This window comes from Grammomys surdaster, unplaced genomic scaffold, assembly GCF_004785775.1.
Source record: "Grammomys surdaster isolate TR1022 unplaced genomic scaffold, NIH_TR_1.0 165, whole genome shotgun sequence".
NCBI classification, from domain to species: domain Eukaryota; kingdom Metazoa; phylum Chordata; class Mammalia; order Rodentia; family Muridae; genus Grammomys; species Grammomys surdaster.
This window is the reverse complement of record NW_021604613.1, coordinates 16,547,277-16,557,692: the sequence shown is the minus strand read 5'-3', so window position 1 is coordinate 16,557,692 and position 10,416 is coordinate 16,547,277. Positions and strand designations below refer to the sequence as shown.

The 10,416-nt window shown below is 44.3% G+C and overlaps 1 pseudogene; it reads right to left on the bottom strand.

Annotated features, from left to right (window-relative positions):
- Nucleotides 1–363: 363 nt before the first annotated feature.
- Nucleotides 364–483, bottom strand: LOC114619927 (annotated as a pseudogene).
- Between the last annotated feature and the right edge of the window lie 9,933 nt (nt 484–10,416).

The window sequence follows — 10,416 nt, the reverse complement described above, 5'->3', positions numbered from 1 at the left end:
CTGGACTCTGCTCTGTTGCAATGGGCCTTCTGAGTCAGCCCTCAGTCCATGATAGATTTACCCATCACTTCTTCTCAGTGTTTGCTTTGGCACAAACAGGTAATTCAGTCACTGGTTGACATCAGGAAAGTGTTTGGATTGGTTTAATACTACAAGAGCATTTGGAGCCCAAGCTAATCAATTATTAACAGGATAAACAAAACTTCAAGTGATGCTATGGGCCTGAATTACCTTAGTCTCCAGCTTGCTCCCTAACCTGGGAGCCCATCAGGGTCTCCTTGGGTTGCCAGACTGGTGGTCATCACAGGCTAGCTCCTTGTCTTGCCCACTGATACTGGACTGGTAATTGTCTCAGGCTTGCTTTTTTTCAGCTTACTAATCATTCAGATGGTTATAGGTCAGAACATTGAACATAGACATAGCCTCTGTTCTCTCTGCTGGAGACTAGAAGAACCCTGTCTGGGACCATGGACACCAGGCAGGAGTGAGTAGTGAGTCTGAGACAACCACCAGACCAGTGCCATGGGGCTCAGACGGAGAGCAAGCCTGAGATGACCACCAGTCTGGCACTAGTGTACCATAACACTCACAAGACGACCCCAGACACTCAGGGACACCAGTGCCACTAAGAGGAGCAAGTAAGTGGTAGAAAAATGGAAGAGAAAGAAATAGAAGGATGTGTGTACAATGAAGAGGCAGAACTGAAGATTTGAAGTAATAAGAAACCTGATGTGATAGTGAGTGATGCCACCTGGGATCATGGTGGGGCCCTGACCTGTGCTGCCTCTGGGGGCCACATCTGGGCCTATGGCCCAGCAGCAGTAGAGGTCAGTTACCACCAAAGGCCAGGTGAACATCTCTGGTCAGCACTGTGTCCTGGGGACATACCGGTGTCTGAGGGGAGTGTAGAACTGGCCCCACCCTTCACCTGGGCATTGTGGGAGAGCTGCTCCTTTGGACATGAGAACAGGAAAGCTGCCCCTGCCCCTAGCCAGTTGCAGTACTTGAGAGTGCTGCCCACTCATTATGGAAGTTGCAAGTGAGCTGCTCCAAGGATACAAACTTGGGAGAGCTGCCCCTACTACTCATCTCCCATAAGGTGGCATGGATGAAGGTGAGATACCTTCTTCCCCCTCACAACCTGTAGCAGGCAGGAGACCTGGCCCTGGCCCTTACCATCTACAGCACTTGGGAGAGCAGGCCCTGTACTTCACCTGGGCAGCAGGGTAGAGCTGGCCCGAGTTGCAGGGGTGGCCAGTGAGGTGGCCCTGAGGATATGAGATGTGGAGAGCTGGCAGGGTGACCAGCTCAGATACCTCTCAGGCCCAGATTGAGGGCTTTGAAGTGGCCCATCCCAACATCTACACCACCTATGAACTGATGGAATACATGAAGGCCCTACAGATCCAAACCTACAATAGCTCCATGACACAGGGGGGCGACAGGATATCCAAGAGATGTCCCAGTTGAGGTTCCAATATTAACAGAGAGCAGAAACCAGAGGCCTTATACCAAACCAACAAGTCATTGCAATATGCATTTGCAATCAAAAAAGTGTGGACAAAAGGGTACACTGTGACACACTACAGTTTCTACAATGAGATTTATTTCTCTGTTGAAGAGGAGGTTGCAAGGATGGAGGCCAGGTATGAGGAGAGGGAGAGATAAGTGAGATTGGGGTGCATGATGTGGAATTCACAACTAATAAAAAGTTTTTAAAACTGGCATTATATAAGATAAAGATGAAAATATATTATTCGACCAATTAGACTTATCAAGATTGCAGATAATTCTGTTGAAGATCTCAAGAAAAGATTTTGTAGCTGATTTACATTTTTGCTCAGATTGTGTTTTCCTTAATATGTACATTTTTTTCCTTCTAAAGCTAAAGTGTTTTGGCTTTGCTTTTTACATATCAGTCAGGGGAAGGAATTGTGTAAGGTAGATGCATCTGTTTTCACAGCACTTAGGAGGCTGAAGCAAGGAGATCTTGAGACTGAGGCCCATCTCTATACATAAAAGACCTTGTCTGGGCTTATAGCCCCAGATAAGTGCGGTCCTCACCCCTCAACAAGGAAATTTCTCTTTGTAACAGATGAAAACCACTACAGAAAATCATAGACAATCAGGATGCTGAGTTATGGAGCCCAGTCCCAAATGATCAGTTTACAACGCTTCCACACCTAAGGCTCAGGGAACATTGCAGAAGAGGGGGTGAAGAGAAAGTCAGAGTCAGAGGATCAGCAAGTTTTCTGTGAGGTTGTATCTCCTATTAGAAGTGTCTGATGGCACACCCATAAAGTTTCTGCAACATGACTTCCCAAGGATGAAACCAATGAACATGCCAAAATGTATGAGGAAATGCCCATGAGGACTTAACTCTACACAAAGTACTATAGGCAACTGAAGAAAGCTGAGAGCGGGAGAGGTGGTCCTCCCTACAGAAGAACATGTTGATTGGTTGTCTAGTGCCAAATGGCTAGCCCTAAAATTATACACATAAATAACTTTATACAGACGCAGCAGGTTATATTCAGGAATATCTATGTTTACACATTGATATATGCGTGAAATAACAATTACTGAAAGGAAAGGGGCCGGGCAGTGGTGGCGCACGTCTTTAATCCCAGCACTTGGGAGGCAGAGGCAGGCAAATTTCTGAGTTCAAGGTCAGCCTGGTCTACAGAGTGAGTTCCAGGACAGCCAGGTTTACACCACAGAGAAACCCTGTCTCGAAAAACCAAAAAAAAAAAAAAAACCAAAACACAAAACAAAAAAAAAAAAAAAAAAAAAAAAAGGGGGGGGGGGTGCATGAATTTGAAGGAGAGCAGCAAGGGGCTTGGGGATACAAAGGGAAGGGAGAAATATGTTTATTAGATATTAATCTGTAGTGGCTTGAGTAGGTTTGGTCTCCATAGACTCATGTGTTTGAATATGCTTGACCCAGGGAGTAGCACTATTAGGAGGTGTAGCCTTGTTGGAGGAAGTGCGTCACTGTAGGGGTGGGCTTTGATACTCTCCTCCTAGCTATCTTTCTGGCTGCCTTCAAAACAAGATGTAGAACTCTGAGCTCCTCCAGCATCATGTCTGTCTGTATGTTGCCATGTGTCTTACCAAGGTGATAATGGATGGAACTTCTGAAACTGTAAGCCAGCCACAATTACATGTTGTCCTTTGTAAGAGTTGCCTTGGTCATGGTGTCTCTTAACAGTGGTGGAAACCCTAACTAAGATATAATCTTACATGCTTTGAAAAAATAAAAATAAGACAAGAAAAAACCAAAATACCTAACCAGCCAGGTCTGGTAGAACATACTTTTAGTTCTGGCACTGGGAAGTAGAGAGTTGAGGAGGAGTGTAACTTTAATTTTTTTCAAACCTTACTTTTGATGATAGTTCTTAAATGCTTTAACCTCCCTTGTAGCCTACCAACCACTAAAGATTGTGGAAAAGAAAGGATATGAGGACATGGACCTGTTTAGAAAGGTTCTTTGGAGCAACTCCCATCAGTGTTGTCTGGAAATCAGCAGTTCAGTTCACAGGTTAGCAGGCAGTGGCAGCTCGATCCACTTGCAAACACTTCATGGATATACCAGCAGTCCAGTTGGGTAGAGTCAGGATAGCAAACACGAATCAGCAGTGGTGACACTACCTAGCAGAGACAGCCTCCACTTGAGTTAGCAGGAGGGACCCAGAGGGATGCAAGGAGAAGTTCTCAGCTGTGCCTCTCTCACTGAAGTTCAGTGAAGACTCGAGACCCACAAGCATTGTACAGCTAGCTCTATAAGCAAGCCAAGCTCTGTCTCCATCACTGTCTGCTGAGTCCAATTTATACCCTTCAAACGTCGTGTGTCCTCTACAGGTCTTACCTAAGCATGCGTCTTGCCTCAGCAAGTGCATCTGTCTCAGCTGACATCACTCTGCCAATCAGCTGGAGTCCTCAGAAGCCACAAGAAACCAAAGTACACCACTGCAAGTTTTTTGGTATCTTTCTCTCTATGGAGTCCCAACAAATGCAGCTCAACTATGCAATGTAAGGCAGACCAATACATGTGTGTTGTTTGCAAAGAATCCTTCATCGTTAGCCCTTTCACATGCTTGCTATAGCAGAACATCCTTTCACTTTATGTCTGCTTCAGAAAATGTTCCTTCACAAGTCTGCCTTAGCCTTTTACCTGTGTCCACTTCAGGAAAACTCTCCTTCACATGCTTGCCCAGCAAAACACCATCTAACACAAATGACTTTCAAAAAAAAAAAAAAAAACCAAAACCTTCAAATAAAGGAGGGCCGAAGCAGGCAGATCTCTGTGAGTTTGGGGCCAGATTGGTCTTCATAGAAAGTCCCAGTTCAGTCAAGGCTGCATAGAAAGACGCTGTCTTAAACAGCAGCAAGTCTCCCCACAAAAGTGTGTATTTTCTAATGTTTTCTCCTCTCATACTTCTTCTTCCTAGAACCTAACTTTCTATCCAATCTTCACCATTAACACATGTCCTTCCTTTCTGTTTCACTTAAAAATTAAATCAAAGGCAACTTCTACTATCTCCTACCATAGTTCTACTCACTGGTCAATGCACATGTTTTCATTGACTCTGTTGTGTCTGTTAAGTGTTCACAAACCCCAAAAGACCACCACGGAGCTGACTCCAATGCAATCACACTAGGGTCTTTATTCAAGCTTGAGTTTGGGTCACACTACCATCTCTGACACAGAAGGATAGGAGGGTGAAGCCCCCAAGCTCTTAGCTGGACAAGGTTTTATAGAAAATGGCAAGCCATCAAGGGGGTTTCTAGCCTGATTTGGGGGCTACTATGGAATTTTGTTGCCCTTTAAACTACTTGGTTGGTGCTGGGAGCCAAACCATAAACTTAACTTCTGCTTTCCTCCTGATTGTTAGACGAAGTGCCAGGGGCAGGTTTGTAACCTGGAGGCACATGTTTGTTGAAGAATAACCTGGAAAGTGATGCCAGACTCAGGTTTGTTGGGAAGTAACCTGTACACTGGTGGTAGAGAGTTCAACCTTAGTTCAGGTTCTCTAAAGATAGAGTCTGAACCCAAGATCTGGTTGAGATGCCAAATCTTTTAAGTTCAGACTTCATTTTAGAGAACCTGATTAAGTTTGAACTCAGGTAAACTAACAGGCTGGTACCTAACACTAGTTTCCAAGTTGCCCCCCAACAAAACCCGAGCCTAGCTCCAGTCTCTAGGCTAATCCCCAACAAGACCAGCATTTCCAGGTTACACCCTCAACAAGACTAGCGTCTCCAGGTTATTCCCCCAACAAACCTGTACCCCCAGGTTACATTCCCTCCCCTACCTAACGACCACCAATGCAGAAGGGAGCAGAAATTAAGTTTATGATATGACTCCCAGCACCAGCCAGTTATGTTAAAGGTCACCGTAACTCTCCAATTAGATGCTTGCACACATACTATCTCCTTGCTGCTTACTGTAAAGCCTTGCCCCAATAGACATTAGTTACTCCACCACCACCAAAATTGTCCTGCACGACAGTAGTGCATTGGTGGGGGGGACGCTAGCTTGAATACAATAAAGACCCTGCTGTGAGTTGCATCAGATTGGGTCCTGTCTGTTTTTCTTTTTTTTGGGGGGGGGGGTTGGGGTGGGGAGAGGTGATCACTAACATTTCCCTGGCATTACATGGTCTCTCAACTCCATTTTCTTTCTCTTTCTGGTCAGGGTCTTACTCTGTAGCCCAGGCTAGCCTTGAAATTAGCAATCCTGCTTCAGCCTCCCATGTGCTAGGATTACAGGTGTGACCCACTGCACTGCTTTTCCCTTTGTCCTTGAACTCAGTCCTGTGGTGGTGTCCTTTCCTGGGGCCCACCAGAGCTGCTCTTGACTAGTCACCTCCACTTTGGTGGCACTGACTCTTTCCCTTGTCCTGGCCCAGCATTTGACACATCTGTTTCACTTGGATCTTTAAGATGCTAGATTGCCCTATCTTTTTCCTGCTTCACTGGCTGCTTCCTGTACCCTCCCATTCTCCCCTCCTAGCTTTCTCTGTCTCTCTCTCTCTGTCTCTCTCTCACTGTCTCTCTCTGTCTCTCTCTCTCTGTCTCTCTCTCTCTGTCTCTCTCTCTCTGTCTCTCTCTCTCTGTCTCTCTCTCTCTCTCTCTCTCTCTCTCTCTCTCGTTTTCACTATGCTCCTGGAGGCTCTTTGCATCTCTGAAACTGGGTGTCCAAGGCCTCAGCCTTGGAGCTTTGCCATCTATCCTCAGCCTGTCGTCCCCTGTGCATGGATTTATCACCTGCTGACAACTCCTTATTTATCTCTATCCAGTATCTTTCATTATATCAATATCTGTCCTTTTATCATTTCTGCTTGGTTATCTAAGAAATTTTCAAATTATATGCTTAGAGTTGATCTTCTGGCCTCTACTCTGTCTTCTTCATCTCAGGCACTACTGATACATCATTTTAGTTGCTCTGGTCTTGGACCTTTTATTGTTTAACATTTTCTCCCTGTGATTGGATAGAATTTGATATTGTGAACTTTGGGAGGCCCCTTGGAGGTGTTTCTTGATGGCAAAGGGTTATCTTGGTATCTCTCGTTGATCTACTTTCATTATTCCAGTGCCTACCTTTGCTATATCTTCTGCATACTCCAGAAGGCTCAGGCCTTCTTTTTGGATTATTTGTAGAAAAGAACATTGTTTCTTGTGGGGCTGTAACACATGCATGGGTGTGGGTCCTGTTGGGTTGAGTTGTGGGTCCCATGTCTCTGCCACCCAAAGGGGCTGGGCTGAGGCTCAGAGGGCAGAATCTCGGGAATTTGACTGTGCTCACACCACACTGGGCTGTGGAAAGCTGCGTGACTCCAACTCCGGGGTGGAGAGAACACAGTCTGAGACCCTTCGGAGACCAGGAGGCTGCCGGAGACAGACTAGTCTCAGCCACGGAGAGGCTGCAGATGGGTTGAGATGGAGGCATTCTGGCTGGACTGACCTGCAGCCAAAAGGGGCAAGGGGAAGAAGATGAGCTCCAGCAGTGCCCCGCGGGGAATGAGACTCTAGGTCATGGCCACTCGCTTGGCTGGGTCATGGCTGGCTCGGCTAGTTCACTTGAGTGGGCAGTTTCTGTGACTGGAATGCAGAGAGCTCCTCGGCTGGAGATTAGGTGGCGGCTCAGTAGTTGAAGGCCTTCTCCATGTTTCCTAACGGTGGGCCCCAAAGATGAGAGGTAGTTCTGGTCTTAAAATGTTTATTGTCATGGCAGAAAGTGGATGAGGCTGTACCCTGTATTCTCAGGATGGGCCTGAGGTTAAATACCTTTTGCAAGTAGGAGGAGGGTCTGGGAAGGAATTCTTAATTGCCTACATCCTCTGGCCTTTAGGTATCTCATGAATATGGAGATCTCTTGAGGCTCTACAGCCTGTTGTCACGCCCTCTACCTGCGGAGGGACTAGTAGGGGCATTGTCCTACCTGCCTGAAAGGTGCAGATCAATGGAGATCTTCCACCTCATGTCAGGAGCCTGGAGTCTGGGAGCATGGCAAAATACATGCCATCCCTTGCGAGGAAACCTGTGAGGTCTCTGACCTGTTGGGTCTCTGGCTATCTCTAGCCAGTGCTCGACAAGAAACCATGTTGTCCTTTCACGGTCCTACAGTTTCTATGAATGACTTACTTCCGATCCCTTTTCAAATGACCTTGTTTATCACAATTAAAACATCTTTGATTTTTTAATTTTTTAAGACTTTTAGAAATTACTTCTCTTACCAGGTTATCATCATAAACATGAGATCCAATATCAGCTGTATCTTTAATTCATTCCTCTATCGGAGATGACTTTTAAAGGTCTAATCATCCTTCTACATTCTGAATTAGCATTTTCAAAAGCCAAAGGTTCAATCAGTATCTTTCTGACTTCTGAATCTGATACTATTCTATTTACATCTGAAGTCAGTCTTTGCAAAGAATCAGTGAAGGCTTCTTCTGGACCTTGTATAATTTTAGTAAATGTCTCAGACTTCTTTTCTGATTCTTCGACCTTGTCCCAAGCATTTAAAGGTGCTAAATGTCATAGCACCAAGGTGTAGTGTGATCATCAAATTCAAATTTCCTTTGTAATTCAGTATATTGTTCTTCACACAGAAATCTTGGGAAATATCAATGCCTCTCTCTTTTTCATTGCTCTATGGCTCTAGCTTTCTCTTTCCACTATGGTCACCATTGTTTCCAACATCACCAGATCTTTTCAGTTTTGGGGGATATCTCTGAGTTGCCCATGAATTTAATATTTTCTTCACATAGGATGAATGCATACCATAGGAAATGACTGCTTCCTTAAATCTCACATCTAATATGTCCATAAGGTTCCATTTAATTTCATTATAACCTTAGGGTTACTTATTGTCTGGTGGCATGTCTTATACAGTAACTGGACAAACTAAGGTTGGTTTCCTAACAACTTTGGGCACTCCCTTTCAGCTTCATTGGTAGGCTCTTGTCTGTTGTGGGAAATATTTAAAAAGTGGCAACATCCCGTGCTATACCCAGCTACTCTCTGCCAGTGGTCTCTCCATCTCTAGGCTAGCCCCATGTGGCAGCCTTCCCAACTCTGGTTCACCTGCCTCAGAGTCGCTGTACCTTCTCAGCCATCTACCCCATGTAGCTAATTGTCACAAATCCCCTTAACCCAGTAAATCAAAACTCTAGAAGCTTATAATTAATCAGTCAGATTTATATATCAATAAATTCTCAATTCACAAGATGCCCACACAATAATTTCAGAGCCAATAGATAATGATAAAAGCTGCTCACCTAGATTAGACAAGTTATCCTAATTATTCTATCCTTGATGATATTCATAGCTACCTGTGGCTAATTAAAGCCACCCAGAATCTGGATCATCTTCCTCTTCCTTCATCTTCCTTCCTTCTCTGTTCTCTCTCCTCTCCTCCCTCTCTCCCAAACTTCTCAGCTCCACTTTCCCTTCCACTACCCAATCACCAGTTCTAGCCTTTATTTTACTAGTTAAGGTGTGGAGAAGGTTCACAAGAAGTCACCTGTGTATGTGATTCACTCCCTGTCCATAGCCCCCACCCCCACCCCAGAATGGAATTAGCATCAAAATACAAACAACGCCAGAGCTATCCAAAACACTTGTCTAAATTCCTCTGTCTGTATCTGACTATTTTTCTTTGGTCTTTCTAAGGCTTGTCTAAATTTGTCCATTTGTATCTGAGTATTTTTCTTTTTTTTTTTTTTTTGTTTAAAAGTCTCTTTAATTTTCCTTCTAAAGTCCAGCTAGGTCAGTCAGTAGAGAATGGGACTCCTAATCCCAGTATTGTGGGTTTGTGGCTCATATTGGGTGCCAAACTATTGTTTTTAAAAAACCAAAAGTCCCAGCCAATTGATTTTACCAATGAAGACTCAAGAGCCAGGCACTGTGGTGAAAGTCTGCTCGTTCAGAAAGCCAGAGAAAGCACCAGCTAACCTTCTTCCTGCTCCACTGACATCTCAGAAAGAAAAAGTTCTTTCTCCTCCATGTTGTCTTAAATACCTGTTTTTACTTATGTTCACTCCCTGTGGGCTTCCTTGCTTTCTCCACCTCTTGACCTAGGGTTGTCTTTATTTAGTTTTTAGATAAAAGGTATGTGCTAGGGCAGAGCCACACTACAACAAAGTTTTTCCAGTTCATAATCTTGGGGTTCACAATGTGAATGAATATTCTGCAACATGTAATGGTTTGGATAAGAAATCTCCCTTATAGTCTTGAGCATTTGAGTATTTGGTCTCCAGTTGATTACCTTGTTTGGATAGATTCAGAAGAAGTGACTTTGTTGGAGACATGTGTCACTGAAAGCAGGATTGAGAGAGTTTAAAGGCTGGAGCCATTTTCAGCTGATTGTTTCTTGTGGTTTGAAGATGAGAGCCCTCAGTTACCTGCTTCTATGCCTTTAATCCATCAACTTGGACTCTAGCCCTCTGGAACTGTTACCCCCAAATAAACCCTTCCTTCTGTAAGTTGCACTAGCCATAGTATTTTATCACAGCAATAAAAAAGTAACTAAGACATTCCTTTTCTGCTTTATCCACCATGTCTGGTTTATCCACTCTACTTTCAAAATATACTCTTGATGTGTTTATAAAAAGATAAAGAGTATGTTCTGTGGAGGTGTGTGTGATGAGGTATGGGGGAAGAGGATGTCTTAATGAGCCCATGCCAAGGCATCTCTTCCCCCTGAGGGACCAGCCACACACCGGTATAGAATAGAATAGAATAGAATAGAATAGAATAGAATAGAATAGAATAGAATAGAATAGAATAGAATAGAATAGAATAGAATAGAATAGGAGTTTATTCAGGGCATGAGGAGGGGAGTTAAAAGGGTAGTAGAGGAAGAGGGAGGGAGGAAGGGAAGGAGGGGGGAAAAAGAGAGAGAGAGAGAGA